The sequence below is a fragment of the Cupressus sempervirens genome, chromosome 1 (assembly GCF_028749045.1).
Source record: "Cupressus sempervirens isolate cs-2001-9-10 chromosome 1, ASM2874904v1, whole genome shotgun sequence".
Lineage (NCBI taxonomy): Eukaryota > Viridiplantae > Streptophyta > Pinopsida > Cupressales > Cupressaceae > Cupressus > Cupressus sempervirens.
The window spans coordinates 337,574,362-337,594,168 of NC_143118.1; the positions used below are offsets into that span (position 1 = coordinate 337,574,362).

General features: G+C 37.4%; 1 protein-coding gene across 2 annotated transcripts in view; it reads left to right on the forward strand.

Moving 5' to 3' along the window:
* Positions 1–19,807, forward strand: part of LOC149577578 (photosynthetic NDH subunit of lumenal location 1, chloroplastic-like) — a 199,430-nt gene that overhangs the window by 124,939 nt on the left and 54,684 nt on the right. The gene's annotated exons all lie outside the window — the stretch shown is intronic.

Consider the following 19,807-nt stretch of genomic DNA (forward strand, 5'->3'; position numbering starts at 1 on the left):
AATAACCAATTTTACAATTTGGGACTGAAAAGCAATGATCTGTAGTGATAAAGGCACAGTAACAGAGATTTACATCCACTCTTTAAATACCCGTGAATTTCTATATAGAGGGCCTTGAGTAACATGACATTCGCTAGTTGAAATTTCCCCAAGAAAAAATTTACTGGCTGAAACTTATGTTGCAAGAAGCCTTCACTTGCCTTATTCTCTAATTACAACTTCAAAAAGATAATGGAGTTCTTGCAATGTGAAGCCAATCAGTGACTTTGTGAAGATGCTTGGAATCTGATCAGTCATATAAAGGAAGTGCACATTGAATTGAATAATGCATGTCATCCTTTACCTCTTGATTGAATTGAAGTCTTCCATGTACATTGATTGGCATTGTACAAACTACAAAATGACTGGCATATCCTATATTAGACCCAACTCCATCAAGAACTCCCTCGAGCATGTAATATCCTATATATTGACTAAACTTGATGCAGGAGCATCTAGGGGTAGTTGGCAATCTTACATCACCCAAAAAATTTCCTTTCTGTTTGTTTGTTTTATGTTCCAGTTGGACAATTTCCTACGTTTTAGATAGCGATTGGTTCAGCGTGCCCATTATCTTACGTGATCTCTATGGTGTGATGTAGACATTATGGAGATCCTATAGCTGGCTTCGCAACTCGATCTGATGTTTCTAGATGAAGTTATTTTATGATTGGTCTGGTCCTATATTTAGTTTCTTGTTCTAATAGCTAGTTGGAAAGATTCGGCTTGTGATGGATATCCATGTCATGGGAAGTCTAATGGCGCATCATTCTATGTTATTATACACGTGGCATACTTCCATGTATATGCGCATGTCATGGTGTATCAAATTGGGAGTGTTCTTATGGATTTGGGTCTTGACCTATACTATTGTAATATGTTTTTTTGTCATAGAGATTGTCGATCGGATAAGCCAACTTTTGGATGGCGATTTTTTATTTAAGTTGGGTAGTAGTTCATGTTTGGGCCAACATTCAGGCAATAAGATTGGCAATGAAAAGAGCCAATATATGGCTAGGTCCTTAGTAATGAGGCATGTCTGTAGAATGATCTATAATTTGCATTTGCAAGTGAACTTGATGATAACAAAAGATCATATTTTCTTATTTTTTGTTGCTCGTTGTTCGTTGTTTTTTCATTTCTGTTGTGATGTTTCTAGTTGCAAGGCTGGACATCTCCTTTGGGGATTTCTCTTTCCTTGATTCTGTCAAACGGTATCAGACAAGTTTTGTAATTCTTTGATTGCAAATCTGAGTTCTTGACCGTGCGGAGTTGTAGATTTTTTTTGTGGGGTAGCAGAACCAAGGATCTAACCTACATCAACAAGGGGCTTGTGCAAGGTGGTTCAGGATGGAGTTTGTTGCTGATTGTGTATGAAAACCAAGTTTCAGCAATAGGGTTGATCAATTCGAGTTCCTGAGATTATGAATGCTAATATCCTAGTTGTGGGGTGGTAAAAGGTAGCTCTGACCTACAATTGTAGAGGGTTGTACAAAATGAGGAGTTGGTCGACTAGTTGAAGGACGAGATGGTGATTTTCAAAGATTGCTGTTATGTCCCCTTTTTAGTAACATGTTATTTTTCAGTTAATTTGCCTATCATGGACTCTTGTAGGCAGATGGTTTTGGTAAGAGAGTCATTTTGATGATTATTTGGGGATTGGATGGTCTTATTTGCTCTTGCAGAGATGGGGTTTATCATATTTTTATTTTGTGTTATGCGGGGCCAAAATATTATAATTTTGAGTTGAGTCGCACTTTTTATTTTATAAAGTTGCTTTTTATAAAAGTGCATTATAAAGGGATTTCATAAGAATATTTATGGATACTTCTAGAAGTTCTTAGAGGCTTCTTAGGAATGTGAATAAATAGGGTGCTTGGCCTCTCATTTGGACATCCCAAGTTTTGAGTTTACACTACTTTTCTCTTTGAGCAATTGTGGCGCCATCTTGGTCTGCAGATTGTCATTTGATCTTTGGGAACGGAGTCTCCTAAAGATTTGCATAACTGAGGAGGTGAAATATCCTTTGAAGGGTTGCACTTTGGAAGTGGTATTCAGCTATTTCAAGTTGGGCTTATTTGGACATTTCTAGCAGGGTTCGATTTTCAGCCTAGACATACATTTTTGCTCATATCTTGCTATTGGCTGGGAGTTTGATTTTTATTTTTTGGGAGAATTTTCTTTGGAGCCTGGTGATTATTTCCATATCATTTTTGGCACCTTTCATTCCAGCATTTATTTTTGCTGGCTGCCGTACCAGTCCATACATATACGGCTGTACCTGCAAGCCGTACGGTCAACAAATTGGAGGGCAGTTCGGAGTTGCAATTTCATCATTTCGTCTTCAGCATTCAGTCTCCAGCATTTGTGCAATCCAGGTTCTTTCATTTCAGTTTGTAATTGCAAGAAATTCTCAGTTGTATTCAGCCAGTAAGGGTTTATTAGTAATGTACCAAGTTGTAATGCCTTGTGATGAAAATCGCATATCATATGTAGAAACATTTGGTTATCATTGACTAAATATATTGGCACTATTTTACATCAGTTATTTGAGTAGATTTGTTGCACAACAATTTCCTTTATTCAGCATTTTACTTTCAGCAGTGTATTTAGTTTGCATGCCAAGTGTTTGACGAAATTCCACAGTTTAGTATTAGTGGTTTTTAGTGGCTTATTGGTAAGGGCCATTACAATTGTTTGAGATAGATTGAAGGTGTTTACAGATTACTTGAATGTATTAGGGAAATTAACACTTGTGATCAAAATGCCAAATTTAAGGAAGTTGAAAAGGAATTTTCTAAGATTTGCAAGGATGTTGCCGAGAAGAATGAACCCTAGAAGACGAGAAAATGATAGAGAAATTAAAAAATGAGATAAGGATTGAGATCTGAAATGCTTTAACAGGGGTTAGGAGGAAACTTGAGATTGAAGATGAATTTGAGGAAGTTGTAGAAGATCTTGAAACACCTGAAGTTGAGATCCTTGGAGATTAAGAAAAATAACTAAGAGGCATGACACAAATGGGTAAGAGTCACATAATGGATGTTTCTTTCTTTGTTGGTTCATTACATCTCGAGGAATAGATAGATTGGATTAAAGAGTTGGAAGATTACTTTGAGCTTGAAGATGTTAAGGATCCATAGAAGGTTAGGTTAGCACAAACTAAGTTGAATGGTCATGCTACGTTATGGTGGAAAGAATTGCAGAAAGATATAGAAGATAATAGTGAACCTAAGATCACTAGGTGGGAATTATGGTTTCTAGACTTAAGGCCAAGTTCATACCATAGGACTATGAATTGGAATTGTTTAAGAAACTATAGAATCTAAAGAAAAAGGATTTGATAGTTAAGGAGTATAACGAAGAATTCTACAAGGTGACTATTAGATCTAGACTTTGAGAATCATCTAAAGAGAAGGTGAGAGGTAGTGGAACAAAGAGTTAAAATGTACCTGTTTCAAGTGTGGAGATATTGGGCATAAATCTTTCCAATGTTCAATTGGTTCTAGCAAGGGAAGAGGAAAAAAAAACCTAGTGGCACACGAGGAACAAGCTGATGAAGATGAGCTTGTTGAAAGAGAAGCTGCACCTGAGATGGAAGAATCTTCTTTTGAAGGGGAATTTTTTTTATAGATATTGGACTATGTTTTGTCTTCAAGCACTTAACATATCTTTGTGACATTGTTCATTGGGGGGGAGAGGGGCAAGGGGGCATACACAAAGTCTCCTTTCCTCCTTCCGATAAGGGGATTATTGATTGTTTGTACATGATTTATGTAGTCCTTGGGTGTTGTAATTGAGTCCACCCATGCATCTTGTTTCTTTTCTCTTTTGGAGAGCTTTGTCCTATGAGGTTTTCTCCTTTTCATCTTTTGTGAGAGATTCACTGCATTGCATTGTACTTGGGTACCTAGCATGGCCGAGTTGTCAAGACCCCTCATCATTTTTTGCATTTCATTATTATATTGCAATTTTTGCCCTATGTTGCACTTAAACAGGAGTGTTAGAGTATATTATTATTTACTCTATGCTTAAGTTCCACTTTGGCATATTATTTGTCTTTTATCATTTTCTAGGCTACATAATTATTTACACATAGTTGTCAGGTAGTTGAGTTGCTTCTAGCTACTGTTGCACATGAATGGGACACATGCCCTCTTCTTTACCCTTCATTTTCTTTTGCCTTGACTTTATAAGAAGGTTGATTGTACATTATTTTCCATCTCAATCAATCCATTTCATCTCTCTTTTTGTGGAAGTGTTTGCATTCATGATCCTAGCAGCATGGTAGCATTGCTCCAACACAATGAATGCTGGTATTTGGATTGTGATTGGTTTATCCTCCTTGATTGATGACACACTGAGGTTAGATGTTGGATTGTGATACTAATAGATTTTTGATAGAATCATGGAGAGACAACAATACCAAATGATGTTGTTCATTTCTCCTTTCATTTTAGAATTGATGTTGTGTGTTCCTTCTTCTAACTGGTGCATTTTGTCACCTAATGAAAGTGGCATTGTATCTTAAGCCTCTCTTGATCCTAACTTTCTCTCTCTATATATATATCCTCTTTGTTAGTAGTTTTAACCAAGAGTTCATTCCATGACCTCTAGTTTGCAACCCTATTAATTAAAGTCTCAACTAGAGTCTCTAGACTCAAGCTTGACTTAGACTCAACGGATGACTCAATTCATGACCCAACTACAACTTGATGAAATGAAAAAAACCCTTGAAATTTAGAGATTTTTAGTGATTTAAAATTTGTTTCATGCACTCATTATTGAATAAATCTTAAAGACACTATAGTATTATCAAATGGAAGCTAATTTGATCACATACATAAACATACATCCATCTCTTCCTCTTTCCACTTTATAGGATCTTTAATATTATCAATTGGTCTTGTGAATATTTTGTTCGTCCAACAATGTAGCCAAAAATCAATTAGATGCAGTTCTCCTAACCTAGGTTTAGGCTTTTCTCTTTGACCATAAACTCAGAAGACTAGAATACTTTCAGTATGGCCTTTGTTTGGGTTTGGGATCTAACTTTCTTGAGGGGAATCCTCAATATCAACCATCTCATCATTTTTGCCATTTGGTGGGGAAGACAATCCTTCTTCTTTAGAAGCACTCAATGGAAAATAGCCTAAAGAAATCTCACTTGCGTTGTCCTCTAATTCAAAAGAGATCTTCTTGTGCACCTCCTTACCCTTGAATGATGTGGCCTTTCCCTTCTTTAAAGTAGCACTTTCTTTGGATGGAGGGGTTTCTTGCATCCATCTCTTTGCTTTCCTCAATTCTAATTTCCTTCTCCAATATTCAGTCCGTTATCACGCAACTTGAGGGGCTGGATACCATCAAAGAGGAACAATTAGTTATAGCAGCAAAGTACTCTTCTCTTATCTCCGAAACCTAACAGAAAGTTAAGTCCTGGGCTGCTCTTTGCAATAACACAGTCACTACGCCTCTAGCTTCTTTTGACAAGATGGTTCAAGGGAAGATTGAAGATGAGCGTGTGAGGCGGGTTCGTGAGTTCAATCTTTGGGTTCGTGGACTCCCTCCTACATCTGATCCTCTCTCTGTTGGCCGCTCCTTTCTTTGCGATCAGCTTGGTCTCTCCGATATTACCTTGGATAAGTGCTGGGTTGGTCATGGCGATGTTCTGTTTAACCAGTTTCTCACACTTACAGATAGGCTCCGGGCTCTCAGAGCTAAGAGGAAATTGTTTTCTCTACCTTCTAAGATCTTCCTAGATGAAGATCTCACGAAGGCTTAGGTTGTAGAATTGAAACAAGCTCGTGGAGTTGTGGCAAAGGCTAGACGGGTAAGTAAATGGGCAGTTATTAGAAATCTCAAAGCAGTTAATCGGGATTCCCCCCCAGTGGATGGGAAGAGAGACAGGTCTATAAGACCAAATGATGGTCCCGCCAGTAGTCAGACAAGAGGGAAACCCCCACTTGCTCCCTTCTTGTTAATTGTTGGAATGGTAATCGCTCTTTATGGTCATTACCCGGTCTTTTGCGTGATGCTGTGGGGTCCGCGGATATACTTGTTATTACCGAGACTCACGAGAGTCCTACCCGTCCTCTTGTGGGATTTACAGGTTATCAGTGGTTATCTGTCTATAGAGAGGAAGTTTGTGCTTCTGCTGGGGTCCGTGGATCTGGTGGCGTGGCTTGCTTGGTTAGAGATGATATTTTCAGCCGTACTTCTATTCTCCACTTTGATACATTTGCTAGGTTTTTGTGGGTCCGCATTGATCGTAAGAGTCATCGTTAGAAAGACTTCTTTATTCCTGTTTGTTATTTCACATCTACTTCATCCCACTATGCTATACATGGTATTGAGGATGGGGACCCTTTTATTGACCTTAGCAAGAGTGTTTCTTAGTTTGCCACTTTAGGAGACATTATGATTATCGTGGATTTCAATGCGAGGACTAGGAAGTCCGCTCTATGACCGTAGCTCAGATTCCACTTGCTCCACCGAGATTGACCTGACTACTTAGGGGCTTCAGTGTACTTCTAATGATGCTTTTGGACCGCTTTCTGGTTATGGTCGCCATCTTTTGCAGCTTTGTGAGTCATCTGGACTTGTGATCCTTAACGGTTCTCCCTGCTTTCCTAGATTAGAGATCTTCACTTGTTGGCCTCATTGTGGTGGTGCTAGCATGGTTGATTATGCCCTCACCTCTCCCTCCATCCCTCTCATCCACAACTTCACCATCTTGCGCCTTCCTCTTCCGGACCATGCTTTCCTTAGTATTCATACTCGCATCTCTTCCCCTGCTTCGCTTCCTCTTCAGTCACCTCATCCCTCTTCAGTCGTTGTTCGTTCACCCATCCGCCTTCGTTTCCTCAACAATGATGGTGAGCTCTTTTCCTCTCATCTTTCGAGACTCCTTAATCTTGCATGCTTTTCTAGCTCTTGTGAGGCCTCCTCCGTGCTTGACTTGATTGCGACAGCTATTTGGAAGTTCGCCATCCTCTCTATATCTCACCGCCCGTCGCTTCCCTCCGTAGTAAACGCCATAATACTTGCCCTATGAACCAATGGTTCAATGTTTTCTGCAAAGCCTTTCATTGCTCAGTGCATTATGCTTTTGAGGCCCACTCCCCCGACTTTACTCACCTTCGCTTGTCCTATCTTTGTTTTCTTCACCATAAGAAACGATCCTTTACCGCTTTCTAGTGCAAATCTTTTGTTCCACGCTGATCTGCAACCCCCTGCTTTTTTGGCGCACCCTTTTTCCCCACTGTTCCCCTCCACCCTCCACCCTCCACCCTTGACTTTGACTCACTTACCACTCATACCACAACTCTTTATGATATTTGGAGCAGCCTTCTATTCACCCCATTCTGCCTCCTTTCAGCCAATTAGTCACTCCCCTCTTACATTTACGAGGCCATTAAATCCATGAGATGTAGTAGAGCTGCTGATGAGGAGGGGTTCCAGGCTGAACTCTTCAAGTTGGTGCCTTGGTTTTGGTCCCCTATCTCTCTATACTATTCGATAGAGTGATGTGTACCAGGTTCTCAACTTCTTGGTCTAGGAATCTGATATACACTATCCACAGGACTGATCATGTCTCTGATCCTGGGAACTACATAACCATTATGATTGGGCACACATTTGCCAAACTATATGCGATAGTTCTTAATGCTATGTTATTTAGTGAGCTTGACAAAAAAGGTTGTAGAGCTAGAGGGCAGGCTGGTTTCCGGACCAACTATTAGACTATGAACCATATTTTCACTTTACGGGCTATCATTGAGGAGGCTAGACATAGATCGGAGAAGAATTATTGCTGTTTTTTAGACTTCCGCAAGGCTTTTGATTTTGTTCCTAGGATGGCTCCTTTTGAGAGGCTTCGGGAGATTGGGATTTCAAAGATGCTACTTACTGCTATTATGAGACTTTATGAGATTGTGGTGGGTAGATTTAGGACCCCAGAGGGTTTCTTTGATCCGATTTATAGCACCATCGGGGTCAAGAAGGGTTGTCCTCTCTCCCCTACTTTATTCGGTTTATATATGGATGAGCTTGAGGACTTCCTTTCGAAGTCATAGCTCTCGGGTGATGGTTGTTACTTACACTAGGTCCTAATCTCCATTCTTTTTGCGGATGATGTTTTTCTTCTTGGTTCTTCCCCAGAGAGTTTACAGAGGCTGTTGGATGGTTTGGCTTCCTTTTTTGATCAGCGTCAGCATGTGGTTAACTTGGGTAAGACTTGAATTATGATCTTTAATTGCTTAAAGACTTCTCATCTTCACTTCTTTTTTCAGGGCCAGGAGATTGAGATCACTTCGTCCTACATTTATCTAGGTGTTAAGTTTTTTGGGCCTCGCTTCAATATGAAACTGGCGATTCAGTCCAGAGTTAATAAGGGTATGGGCTCTCTTGCCATGCTTGAGAAATAGTGTTTTAGACACCACTTTCAGGATACCTCATCCAAACTATCCCTCTTGGACTCCCTTGTTTGTCAGATGGTTCTTTATGGGTTTGTGGTTTGGGGCCCATCTCTTCTTGGCTCTGATTGGGTATCGATTGAACGAGTTCAGAATTTGCTCCTACGACGCATCATCAGATGTCACAGGTTCACTCCTCATAGTATCATTCTTGCTAAGTTTGGTGCGCATCCCTTCAGTCTTGCAGCTATATTTGATCTGGTTTGGTTTCTTCATCGTCTATGGGGTTTTGCAGATTCGGTTGGTGAGCAGGAACGATATTCCTACTTGGCCTATTGTTCTTCTATTGATATTGCGAGTTCCGATATGCATTCTCGAGCTCGTTGCTGGTATGCCCAGGCTTCTTCTCTGTTGAGATTGATATTGACCGCCTTCCCCCTTACCAGTTCTCGTTGGATGCCCCTAACCACCTCCTCCCTTCTCTGCAGGAGCTGAATGAACATGTCAAAATAGGTATCTATAGAAAATAATCATCACTACCTGGATTAACCTACCTAGTGGGTTGCGTTTGAGGATGACCTTTTATGTAGAGCACTTTTTGAAGATCTCTGATGGGATTATTGTTTGTCCTAGTTACTTATCTCGATGGTGATCTCATGTCCTGCGTATCTCCCTAGGATCCTTCAGGGTTGGCTCTCACTGTCTTCGGGCTTAGACTTACCATCATATTGACAGTGGAGAGCGGATTTGTAAGTTGTCTACTTTATAGGAGGTTAAGACTAAGGTTCACTTTATTTTTCGGTGCCCTATCTATTATAAGATCAGAGGGAGATTTTACTGCTTGTTTCGGGATTTTTTTTCTCTTTCAGATTTCTTTAGGTACTGTGATCAGAGATGTCTTGCACTTTATCTTCAGGAGGCTACCTTGCTTTGGGATAGTACTTTACATTCACCACTTCCTCATCGATATTCATCTAGTCAACTCATTACTGCCCTTTTCACACCCTTATCTCCTTTACGGGGTGTGAAGAGGTCATCTAGTTCTACCAGATCATGTGATCACTCTAGATTTGTCAGACCCCGGACACAGTCTTCCACGAGATCGCAGAAGTAGACTAGAGGTTCTATACATCCGCAATCTTCTCCTTTGGTGGCTGACTTCTTTTTTCCTAGAAAGGACTTCTAGTCCTTGTTGCAGCCGCTCTCTGTATCTTTCTTCTTCTTCTTCTTGTTGCTTGCTTTTCTCGGATACTGTTTGGTGGTCCTGTTGTCAGATATCGTGCTGTAATCTTTCAGTCCCATAGACTTTTTGGTGGTCTTTTGCTGGACATTAATATACTTATTTTATCTCATCTCCCTCACATTTCCATTATCGGAATCCTTATAGTATTCTTTCTCCTCTTATTGGCCTCCTCTCGCTAGTCACCTAATGCTTGCAACTACTCAGACGGATCCTCTTTGATTTCTTCAACTTCCTTCATCTTGTCGTACGTTAAAGGCTCTTGTCTTCTTACCAATTCCACCATGTTTTGATCCAACCATTCTTGAGTGCCAAGGGAAACTAGAATCATCAAGGGTTCTAGGCTAATCTCCGTCTCAGCTTCCAATCGATCAACTTAGCTCATGGTTTGTGGAGGTTTTGAAGTCACTTCTAACCACCTTGCCATCATCCACTAATTGATCAAGGAGAGGAATTCCTTTCCACTTGTACTTTTGAATCTCATCTATTGTCAGTTTTGAGAATCTTCTTTTCCTTACTTCACGCTTGTCACTTGCATTGGGCCAATAATCCTCTAAATGCGGGATGTGGAGGTACTGTTTCCCATATACTCTCTTGATCATCCACTTGGGATCAAAATTCTATCTTGCATGATCGAATTCTAGCCCATAAGTTTCCAATTTTGCATATGTTGACTCTACCGCTATTAGGAATAGACATGTTCCACCACTAAGGCTGAGTGGGAGCTAGATTCTTGGCTTGTATTTATCCCTTTTCATTCTGTCATAGGAGAGTTTCCTTGCCACCTCCATGAAAACTATCCTATTTGTAAAATACCTTGGCAATTTCCTCAGGGACACTGTGATTCCACACATGCAGATTTATGTGAATTTGTCATTCTAATTGTACCACAATCCATATTCTTTAATCAACTTCGTTGCTTCCTCTGAAAGCCTCTCCTCTGGAGCCCCTTACAATTGCCTTGCAATTTTCATGACAAATACATTGTTGAAAATCTTGAGGTCTTTAAGATTGTGGAGGTTTAGCTATGGATAAGATGCGTGTACAAAATACTCCTTTTTGGACCCACATCTGTCTAAGGCTCTTAATCCTATAAATTTGAATAGTCAAGCTATCTTGTTGACTAGGTAGGATGTCATTCTGAATGACCTAGTGCCCTTTTCATTCTTAGTATCTTTCAATGCCTTCAATTGATGATCAATGTTGACACTGATAATCTTTATTCCATGCAAAACTCACCTCTCCTAATAAGATCGTGTCTATGAAATGGCAAATCCAATCCTTGAACGTGTCTCATTGTGGCTCTCCCATCAACCGATTTGGCATCACAATGAGATCTCCAATATCTTGCTTGAAATCTGATATAGTTAACTTGGCCAACTTCAATATCTTGGACTAGTGACTCCGTGGCTCAGCCATGCACTCCTCATTCATCCTTTTCACACAAGCATCCAATTGATTGTAATAATGTTTCTTGGCTTGTCCTGGGTGATGTAGACTTCTTCTTGAGATGTTATGTTGAATGCCATTGCAATAGTCTTTTTCTTGGATCAGTAAACAGCCTGGGCCTTATAAATTTATTTTATTATAAAAATCTTTTTATAATTTACACCTCATTCAACTACGGGCACTGGGGGAAGAAGAATCGGGTAAGAAAACCCCTAGTGTAGCCCAAGACATTTCAGTCTTGCATTTGATATTACAATGGATGTCACCCTAGTTTAGTGGGAGATTCAATGGCTTTTTAGCTGATTTACACTTAATACTAATGTGATATTTGCCACACATTGCCCATTCATGTGACCCTTGTGTTTGAAGGCATGGGAGCGGAGAAATGCAGAGTGTAGTCAATCAACCGGTTTTGTGATTATCCCTTCTGTGTGATTTACATTTTGTTTGGAGCAGAGTTTGAGGGTAATCCTCCGTGGATTCCCAAACATTGTGGAGCGCGGGTCGACCCACTACAAGGAACAATCAACCAATATAATCCATAGCAAGGGAAAACCGCACTCTCCTCAACAATGGAGTGCACTGTGGAAGGTATTGCGAAAACTTCCAAAGGACAAGATCCTCGACTCATCCAAGACCACGCTCTCTGTAAAAAATGGAGTTCGTTTTTCACCATCTCATGGAAAGTCTCTCGCAGATGGAATTCCTTGACATGCATAAAATCCCGTCCTCCTAACTTTGCGGAGTGCATTTCCACATGCATCACAGATTTTTTCCCTTGGACGTGAATCCTTAAGACCCTTAGAATCCCTGCTCTCCACTATTTTTGGGTTACACTTTTGAGTCTGTCAAGGATTTCCTCCCATAGATAAAATTCCACCATCCCTCCAAAACCCCGCATTCCTTGAAATCCAGATCACTATTGTACTTATGTCATGGATTTTTCTTTGTGGATGGACATCCTCCACACAAGTCTTATTTATTTTTTGGTGCAATTTTACCCCGTCGCAGAAAGTGTGCCAAAAGAAGTATGTCTCCTCCAAAATTCCTTGCCAAAATTGAAAAAGTTGAAAACTTGGAAAATGAAATTTGAAGAAAAATCCAAAAGTTGAGAAATTTGAAGATTAAAAAAAAAATCCAAAAGTGTAGAAATTTTAATGGGAAAAGTTGAAAAATTTCAGAAGAGATTTTTTTTGAAAATTTGGGAAAATTCAAAAAATTTTGAATTTTGGAGAAGTCCCAAGACTTTAAAAATTTGGAAAATTTCAGAAGTTGGGGAAATCTAAGAAGTTGAAGATTTTGGAAAAATCTCAGCCAACAGAAAAAGTGGTGGAAAAAAATCCAAAATGTTGTGAAAATTCCCAAGGACGAGAATTCAGAAAAACCCAAAAATTGAAAGTTCAAAAAAAATCTAAGGAAATTCGAAAATCATGAAAAATTTGAAAATTTGGAAAATTGGAAAAAATTAAATCTTTCAAAAAAAATAAGTCGGAAAGTTTTGGAACAAAGGAAATTGGTGGAGCATAAATCAAAAAAAGAAGAATATTCAGAAAAAGGACTTTTGTTAGCTGATTTTTGGATTTACATGGAAAATTAAATATTAGTTTATTAATATTTAATTCGTTTACTTTTTAAAAATAATCCAAAAAATTTAAATTGGGGAAATTGAAAGAAGATTTTTTGCATTAAATCAAGAAAATTGATTTAATATAGAATTTAATTAATGTTTAAATAATTAAATTCAAAAAAATTAAAATTTGATAAATTAGGACATAACTTCATCATGAACCTGAAAGCATCAAAATGACATTTGTTTGAAAAATAGGGGAAAAAGTGACAAGTGGCATAGAAATGGGAATCTTGGTGGCTAAGTAAGGGCCCGTTTGTTTGTCAGCATAGGAATAGAAAATTAGAATAGGAATAGAAACGTGGAATGAGAATGGAAAAGAGCGATCCCATTCTTGTTTGATTAACCTGGTATTTGATTGGGAATATGTTACTCCCTTGTTTGGTTGTACAAAAATGGAATGGGAATAAGGTGAAGTTTTTTATTTTTAAAAATTGATATAATAAAAAAAATGTTTAAAAAAATAAATTTAAAAATTTAAAAAAGAAAAAAAAATTAGAAAAAAAAAAAATTTAACCAAATTTTAAAAAATAAAATCAGATTGGGAATAGGAATGGCCCATTCCAATAACGACTATTTTTTGGAATGGGCATATGCTCATTTTAGGGGCAAAATTGGAATATGTTTGCCTATTCCCTATTCCGATTTGGGGTACCAAACAAAGAATACATTTCCTTTTCCTATTCCAGCAAACAAACGGGCCCTAAAGCAACTGCCTAGTATTAGCATATGGCTTTAATGGCAACTTTTTTCAGGATGGCTTATATATTTAAACCATTTCAGTCTTTCTCTCATTCCTACAAAGTTGAAGAATGAATAAGAGCAAGAGTGAAATTTAGAGAATTTGGAAGAAAGTTTTTTGAAGAAATTTTCGTGATTGTTGAGGAGAGAGAAGGAATTTTCTTAGGATTTGTGAAAGAGGATTTTGAACTTCATCAGAAAGGAACTTTTTCAGTGAGTTGGAGGAATTTGCAAGTTTCTTTACAAATGCATGAAAAGTGAATTCCGAGGAGAAGAATTTGGAAATGTTGACAAAGTTTCAAAATCTTCATCTTTTGAAGAATTTTTTTTTTTTTTTCTTTTGTGTTTTTTGTACAATCATACATATGAACATCTTCTATTTTACAAGAAGGAAGAATGGCGGAACCCCGAGGAATAGGATCGACACGAGGATAGTTGATAAAGAATGGAAGGAGAGGATTCTACCCCAAATCCAAAATCATGTCAAAATGGGTAGAAATTGGAGATACAAGTCTTGGTGTTAAGTAACATGGATCATTTTTTGCAAATGTACTAACATTGCCAATGGTAATAATGATTTCCAAATGCAAATTTGGATCTCATATGAATATGAGAGGAGACATGTCTCTATAGTTAATCATCATTATATTAATAATATAAATAACCATGGGTATAACTCATCTTTAATCATATATGTAATATGTTATTATATTATTATATAATAATATATGATATATTAATATATGATTATATAATAATATATAATGTATAATATAGATAATATATATTATATATAAGATATTTACCTTAAAGATGATTTACCATCAACAAGGTATCTCAAGATAAAATCAATCCGATAGAAGCTACAACCTTAACACTCCCTCTTAGCTAGGGAGGATTTACAAAACACATTATGCTCTCAAGAATATGAAGAGATATCATCTCAGTATGATATTCAATTCACTATGAGGCTGAATTTCTCACCTTTCATATACCACAATTTAAGTAATTTCCATAACTTTAAAAACATTACCTTAAGTGTGGTCTATATGGTGTCTGGCAAGATCTGACCCAAAGAACCATAACAAGTTTGTTATCATGGTGTCAGGCGAAATCCGGCCCAAAGATCCATGATAACAAGTCTACCATTTGTAAGATCGCCACCTTACAATGGTTACCTTTTGACTGTTCGTTATCATGGTGTCCAAAAAAATTCAGCCCAAAGAACCATGATAAGAGGTCTACCATTTATAAGATCGTCATCTTATAATGGTTACCTTCTGATTGTTCGTTATTATGGTGTTTGGCAAAATCCGACCCAAAGAACCATGATAATAAGTCTACCATTTATAAGATCATCATCTTATTATGGTTACCTTCTGTTTATATATGTCAATGAAAGATCATCACTTTTCATTACATATCATATGTGAAATGGTAACCACCATGAATCTAGTCAAAGGGTGGTACAAAGGCTTTCATCGCATTCTCTCATAGAAAAATGCATTACAAGGAATTTAACTTAGAACTTATCCTTATAGAGATGATATTATTTACAAAAGATTGCACCTTAGAATCCTCTTTTTGAACATCGATCATGGGAAGTCAGGTGCTCTAGTTACTTGCTTGGAAATTCTCTTTACCCAAGAATGCCTGTCGAACTCATCACTCCCTCATGATATATGTAGTAGTTTCATACTCAATCATGCAGTCACCCACATGTATTTCTAGACTCCCTCTGAGTATCGATTTTCTAAGCTCCTACGTTGCCTTTGATGCATTGTCATACTCCCTCTTAATGTAGAAGAATCTCATAATCTCAATCATCAAAGATGAGAGCCTTATTTTATCCATCTTGATCATTAGGGTCTTTGGAGTTACTATCATAAGGTTGAGTCTACACAATATCTGGTAGCATGTGTCAAGTACCAACTTTCTTTTCTTGTTAGAACATCCTCAAACATAAAGGAAAAGATCAAGGCAAATAACCTTTATAGTATATATAGAAATTACAAATAAGAGAGAGTCAAACGTAAAAAATAAGGCTACTTATCTGCACACGGAGATTCATTAATTGTCTTCTTAGATTCTCTCCTCTAAAGAAGGTTCAAGTGGGAAAGGAACATTGACTATTATTCCCCCCACAATGTAAAGTTCCCACTCATTCTATATTGTTGAACAATTTTGTATCAAATCAAATATCTTATTTTGACAATAAATGTACATTCCCATTTCATACTTCCTCCCTTATCACTAAACTTATGCTATCAATACTAGAGAATCCATCTCAACATTGTTTACTCTCTTTGAATTAATATGATCAAGATTGCCAACAGTTGACTGAATCATATCCTTTATATGCTCTTTCTCAAATGTCAAGCTCCCTCTGACTCTCAATGTCCCTCTTTTTCTTGTAAGAACATTCTTGATAAAAGGATCAAAGCACATAGCTCTTATAGAACAAATAGAAATAAGAGAGAGACTACATTTAATTAAGATAAAATATTAAAGAATGATAAATATTGATCTACACATCAATTTAATAATGTCAAATTTATCAAATCTCATTATTAGATTAAAAAATATCATTCTTATATATATATACTTAGTAAATTAATGGCAAACAAGCTTATGTAATCTATTTCATAAGAATGTAAAAGAAACTTAATTAATATATCATTACTTACCTTGAAGGGTCTGTATACCTGTCCTTACCTTAATATACCCTCATTATTTGGCACAACTTCTCCTTTTGCTGTCTAAACTAAGGTGATAGATATACTTGGTATTTGTAACCCTTTCAGTGGTGTGACAGATCATATCCATTCTGCGAGGAAATGAGGCATCGATGCAGGCGACATCCTAATCTAAATTCTATATAAATATTTCTAACAATTATACTCTTCTTCCATTCTTAGCGAAATCTTGTTAGATTTTAGGAAGGCGGTCCTAACATATTATCAATATCATTTCAATCCTTCTCGATGGTATGCCAAGGTCAAAGGTCTTCGTCCCTTATAATTGATATCATTCAAAACCATGAGGATGCATCCATGTTTTAAATGATGCGACATAAGTTTCTTTCCTTCACTAATATTGGGCACCATGAGATTTTCGACATCATCCACAAAGAGCTCTAAGATCTCCTTATGCCTGTGTCCCTCATGCTCAGGAGTTATGTGGATACCATGTAGATTGGCATGAATCAATTATTGGCCTTCACACAAGTCTTCCACATACCACCCTATCCTCCCAACTCTTAACTCACTCGATTTAGTGTAACCTACCAGTCCATATTCGCTTGCAGGTGGTGTTCTTTGTGAGACCGATCATAGAACCAACAAATTTGTTTAGTTTATCATATTTCTTTGTGGCATATTAATACCCATTGATCATTGGTGGCCCCCATTTTTTTATTTATGTGTTCGATACTTTGTTCCCTGTGCTTAGTCGTCATTTTTGGGTACATGAGAAGGTGAATTCATCTTGCCAATTCTCCAAACTATTTGGGTTCCTCATCATACTGCCTAGCATCTTCAAGCAAGAGTTGCATCTTTTCGAGCATCTAATAGGTGGGCTCGTTGTCAGAAGTGTGAGTCTCAGCTGGCATTTTCTAAATAGAACCATCATTGTTGGGTGGTTCCTCCCTCTCACCCAGACACAGGATGATCGATACTATGCTCAGGTTGAAGTTGATAAAGTTCCCAGTCTTTCAAATCATTCTATTTTAAACTTGATGAAGTTCCTTCATAAATATTTTTTTCACCTAAGCAATGAGTAGTTTCCACCGATACTTGGTTCTATATTTATTTAATGAGTTTCGAAGAGAATGATTTATCAGTGAACATAAACTCTTATATATTTTATTAATCATACAAAGATAATATTGTTCTTGTCTCTGCTAGAGATCCTATACTTCATCGATGTAGACATTTCAGTTAGCTTACACCTTATACTTTTGACACTATGTTTCATCGATTGGGTGCCTCTATTGAATTAGCTTTATATTTTATTTAAATAATAGATTGCCAACCAAAAACATGCTTCTATCCAATAGGATGTTTTTTCTCCTTTCTAATTGTGTTTGGATTAATAATGGCTTCGTACCATTCATGGTATGAGCTGATAATGGCTTCGTTCTAGATATTACGTGTGTGGGGACTTTGATAATTATTTTCGCTGACCTAAATAGTTTTCTTGCATTCAAATGCTACTACTCATTTCCCGAGTTCCATAATGCTATAATTTATCCAATCGCTGCCTTGATAATTCCCTAGGTAAGCACCAGTTAGAGATGCCCTTCTCTTTCATGTTTGATGCTTTCATATATTAGACTGAACCCTTGTTCTTTATTTGTATAGTGACACCGATTCTTGTTTGATCGTTGACATCTTCATGTATGGTATTCCTTTATGTCTCTGTTCTTCCTCCCTTCATTATGGTGGCATGGAAGATTTTCATTTTATGTCTCTAGAGTCATTCTCAAGGCCCAAATCTTATTACAGCCGCATGTCCAACATTGGCATCATAAAAGAAAATTATAATCTTTGGCATTTTCTATCTTCAAACATTTGCAGTTTGGCTCTGATACCATGTTAAGTAACATGGATTGTTTTTTGCAAATGTACTAACATTGCCAATGTTATTGATGATTTCCAAATGTAGATTTGGATCTCATATAAATATGAGAGGAGACATGTCTCGTGAAGAGACATGTCTCTATAGTTAATCATCATTATATTAATAATATAAATAACCATATGTATAACTCATCTTTAAGCATATATGTAATATGTTATTATATTATTATATAATAATATATAATGTATAATTTATATAATATATATTATACATATAAGATATTTATCTTAAAGATGATTTACCATCAACAAGGTATCTCAAGATAAAATCAATCTGACAGAAGCTACAACCTTAACACTTGGTGGTCTTGATTTGAAAGAATTCAAGCAGAGAATGTTTGGATACAACGATCATCATCCTATGCACCTAGCTACTAGAATGGTGAGATATGAAATTTTTGTTGAAGCTGGTTTCCCTCCTACCTTTCAGCATCCAGAGTTGATCATGGAATGTGCCAAACACTGTAGTCCTAGGGACATAAAAATCAAGTATTCAAACCAAAATATTCTTGCAGATTTTTCTCCGACATCCATATTTGAAGCATTTGGGATTCCTTCACGCCCAAGAATGGCGACGAAAACACAAGAGCAAGCACTCAGAATCTACACTGTTGGAATTCGGTTTTGTGAAGAAATAATTAACAAGAGATGGCTGAGAAATAATAGATCACATGATTCCAAGATTCCTAATTAACTAGTATAGCTTGACTTGTAGGCAGAGTATAGCGACATGAACATGATGCTTAGTCGCATATTTGGCATGCCTTATTCCTATAGATTTGAATCTTGGATGTGGCACTTCGTTGAGTTGATGGTAGAAGAAGGTGACATGATAGATTGGGTTGGGCTCCTAAGTGACAACCTAAATGAACAATTGATGAATCTAGAGCACACAAGAAAGTTTTACATGAGCTCTTATGTCATCTATATGCTAGCATGAAGGATGAATTATGAATGACTAAGATGCAAATCACCGATTGGGAGTGGAACTCAACACTTGAAAGTTAATGAATGCTATCCACAGTTGCATTTATATTCCAGGGATGATTATGTAAGGGTTAATGATGCCTTTTCCATGCACATAGTAAGGACCCTACAAAAGAAGTTGCATATGAGATTATCAATTGGCGCAATGAAATTGGTGGAGACTATAGCGCTTGGTTCATCCAATTTTCCACCTTTTCATACATTTGAGTTAAAGGATTTTCCATGGAGCCGTACAAACTTCCGAGGTACCCAACAGATAAGATAGTCTCGTTGGAATTCACTCGGCAACTCAAAGTCTATGACAAGATTGCAAAGGGGAAGAGGAAGTTGGGATTGTAGTTCCCAATTTCCATTGGAGAAGGAAAAACTATGACATGCCTATTTCTGAAGGCAACTGAGAGATCATTAGATGAACTTCACTTCCTTCATCTTCCCCTTTATCCGAAAAAGGTTTGATTTTGATCCCTTTAACAAGATCACATCAGTAGCAGGATCAAAGTACCAACATAAAGTTCACCTTGAGGATTTTTGGGCAAATGTTGTGGATGAGAACGAGATTAGAAAGAACATGCATACAAGATTGCCATTGAACATTATCAGAGCATGCAACATTCTCCAGATTACTGATCAGATGGAGGAGGATAGAAATGTATTGCAAAAAGGATACAAT